The 3,645-nt window shown below is 43.0% G+C and overlaps 1 long non-coding RNA gene across 1 annotated transcript; it reads right to left on the reverse strand.

Moving 5' to 3' along the window:
- Window positions 1-774: 774 nt before the first annotated feature.
- Window positions 775-2,191, reverse strand: LOC130106559 (uncharacterized). Its single transcript, XR_008809738.1, has 3 exons — window positions 2,121-2,191; window positions 1,966-2,044; window positions 775-820 (listed from the first exon to the last, which is right to left on the reverse strand). It is a non-coding gene; the product is annotated as an uncharacterized LOC130106559 (long non-coding RNA).
- Window positions 2,192-3,645: the final 1,454 nt, after the last annotated feature.

A 3,645-nucleotide genomic window follows, 5' to 3' on the forward strand; every position in this document is an offset into this window, starting at 1 on the left:
TCACTGATCCTCTTTATTAAACATTAAACAAATAATTTATTTTAAAAGGTCCTAATCTTTTTTGTGATATTTTCTTTCCTATCAAACTAAACCTACTGTGACTTTACACACTCTCACATCCCATATTGAAATAAAAGGCAAGATGTCATTGCTATTATGTATCCTGTATTAGAGATAAATCATACTCTAACTTCAAGAAATGGACAAAGTAGATACAATGCAATATTATGGGGGATTTTTTTAATCTCTAGATATTGGCAGACAGGGGGTTTTACACTCCAGGATGACTTTGCCCTCCTCTGTGTCGAGCTGCTAACACCATCATTCACAAAAGGGATGAAGCAGTTACCTGGGAGAGAGGTGGAAATGTCTCGTAGGAAGTCAAACATCCGGATTCATATTGGTAAGTAAAACTAGATTATTGTAATGCAGTTTTTTTTTAAAAGTCAATTTGGAAAAGCGCTCCTTTTTTGTTGTTGTCGTCCTTACAGAGCGGGTGATTGGTGTGCTGAAAGGTGCTTTCACATCCTTGACGGTCCACTCCCTCGCTGTCTGGTTCAGTCTGCACGGGACAAGAACCAAGGGCAAGCAACAGTTGACAAACTTGTAAATGTTTGTGCAGCACTTGTAAACATGGCACAAAGTATTATTAAATCAATACTAAAATATGTTCAATAGTATCTATATATTTTTTTTTTATAGATTATTTAAAGATTTTTTCTCACCTCACTTTGTAGCACTGTTGTCACCAATCGTGGGTGGATGTGTTTTGCCCAAAATCTGCACACTGTGCTCCACACACAAACATTTGCAGCTGAACCTTTGGCAAGGAGGAAGGAGGAAAGGAAGTTTTATTATAATGTGCCTACAGTATTTGTTAAATAATGTCACAATTCTGTTGACAGCTACTGAGTTCTTTGTGTATCGCTTTGCCTTTGCTGAGTAAACTGTACCTGACTGTAGTAAGCATGGTTGGGCTTCAAAGAAAACAATGTGGAAAGGTGCCCGTTCTCATCATCTGTCCAGCTGACTGACTGCTGACCTGCACACTTATACGGACACTTTGCCTCCACCACACCCTTGCCGCAACAATCGCATGACACACAGGTATCACATGATACACCAAAGTATGGTCTTTCATGGCTGATTCTAAAGCCTGATCTGTCCACTCTTAATCCTTCATGCACTTTGCATACATCTTCAGTTACCAATATGTTGGTAGATAATTGGTCAGTGACTGGGCCAATGCCCAGTGCACATTTGTAGGTCTCTAGGGCAGTGTTTCCCAACCCTGCTCCTTGAGGCACACCAACAGTGCACATTTTGGATGTCTCCCTTTTCTGACCCATATATTTCTGGTCTTGGAGTCTCTACTAACGAGCTGAATGATGAGTTGATTCAGGTGTGATCGATTAGGAAGAGTTGGAAAATGTGTAGTGTTGGTGTGCCTCCAGGAACAGGGTTGGGAAACACTGCTCTAGGGCATGTTTTTCATTGTCTCTTCCCCACTTAAGGTAAGGACTATTTATGTTTTTAGCCTCTGACATGATTGTTCTGATTACAGCGTTTGAGGGTTTCTCTTGATTAGTGTGAAGAACCGTGTGAGCAAACGAGCTGGTGATTCTTCCTACTCTGTGCCTGCGCCAGGCCTTACTGCATTACAGTCTCTGCCTCCACTCTGCCTGCCTCTTCCTAGGTAAAGGTTAGTGTTTCAAACCACGAGGAGTGGTGTGGTGTGGAGCCTGCATATTTACTGAAAGTACTCAGCACCACAGGACATTCACCTGTCGCGTGTAGCGTTTGTAAAAAGTGTGCCTGTTGGCTTGCTGAGGCTTTGGGGATGGGTCTTTTGACCTTACCTATGACTCTACTGCCTCTGCCTCCAAAATCTATTGAGGGGATTTCTGATGGCTCAACTTTTTTTGTAGAAACAGCGTTCCATTGGCAGGCTATACTGGTACTTACAGTGGTGGCGATGCCCAGGCGGACTGAGGCTTCCAATTTATACAGAACTGCACCCACATGGGAACAGCTTTCCCCTAGTCTTGGGTAAAAAAAAGGAAGTGTCAATTCCACGAAACCGTGAGCACAACTCAACCACTACAGTACGGCTCTCTTACCCTGCCATGCAGTCGCAGTGAGCTGCTCTAACTTTGCCACTATTTTCCACAGCTACTCAGGTGTTGTGGGGCTTGTTAGTCACCCTCCAAGAAGGGTTTAACACTGCTTTTAATAACAAAGCACTTGTCTGTTTTTATGTGTAAAACAGCCTGGACCCAGCCACTGATGAAAAACTTATGGGCCTCCAGGGACCTTTTGTTTTTCGTTGCTTCCGATGTGTACAGGCCTGTCAGACACAAACCGTGACATTGTTTATCATTTCTGGCTATAGTGGTGTCTGCTCTATCCTAAGATTAGCACTAGCACTATATGACTTTTCGACAACCACTGCTCTGGGCTACATGTAACAACACGAACGGCAGTAGATAGGATAGCGTAATGTCACAAAATCCAATTTGACAGCCCCATACATACATACTTTGGTCCCATGCATATTTTGCCGTACACTGTAAACCTTTTTACAACTTTCAAAGTCCTAGCACTTTCTAGACACAAGCAGAAACCAGCCAAGTCCACTTTAGTCCTAGCCTGACACTATTTCCACAGTAAAATCAGTTTACAGCCAAGGTAGCGTGCCTAGTGAGAGCTAATCACGTAACGCTAGCTGCAAGCAGCTTCGTCTTTCTAACTAGTATAGCTAGTCGACAACAAAGCTATGTCAATAGCTTAAATCAAGTTAAATATGATCCAAGTGACATGGTCTCGTCGTCTAGTATGTCATACTGTGAGTGTGTTAATGACAAAAAAATAGGCTACTTACTTGGTGATTCCACGAGATAATGGTAACATTAGATGTCTGAATAGTCCATATTTGGCCACTGCGTGGGGTCATTAATCCAGTTTCCGACCATTTCAAAGGGACACCTCTGTAACCCCGTATCCAGTAGCTTCTTTAAATACCGCTCACGGTCCTCGGCCGGCAAAGAGAGTGTGTATGTTTGTGCCATTTTTGCTATCAAGAAACTTTGCAGATCTAGAGCGAGTCCGTTTGTCTTCCCCCAAAAAGGGGCGTTACCCTTCGATGACGCAAAAGTAGCGTTGGTCTATCTCTGTGAGATGTGTTGGTGTCTGTTCTCTCTCTGTAAACTTTTCCCTTGTGTGCTCATTTCTTGCTGTCACTCAACAGGTGTGTATCACCTGCTCGTCAGCGGCTGCTCTGATTGGCTCTGTTGAGGAGTCCTGGGGCATGTTCGAGATCACAACGGTGCGCAACGTTTTGCTACGGTTTCCGGGTTGAACGTCATGTTTCCTGGAAACGGCGTGCGCCGGTGTGCAACGGGGTTAGAGATGCGTTTTCTCTTGTTTGGTGGGCGTGTCAGAACTGCAGTCCAATCAGCAGCAACATGTATATAAAGCACACGGTATTAAAGAGAACTCGCACAATGGAAGTAATTTACAAATGTGTTCGATACGCAACAACTAAGGATTTCAGATGACATGTTTGTCGTAAGTATTATTGTAAAAATATAGGATATCAACATAATGATGTAGTTGTTTATATTTTTATCTTCATTGCAAGTGTGT

Source organism: Rhinichthys klamathensis, unplaced genomic scaffold, assembly GCF_029890125.1.
Source record: "Rhinichthys klamathensis goyatoka isolate OS25496 unplaced genomic scaffold, OSU_Roscu_1.1 h1tg000347l_1, whole genome shotgun sequence".
Classification (NCBI taxonomy): domain Eukaryota; kingdom Metazoa; phylum Chordata; class Actinopteri; order Cypriniformes; family Leuciscidae; genus Rhinichthys; species Rhinichthys klamathensis.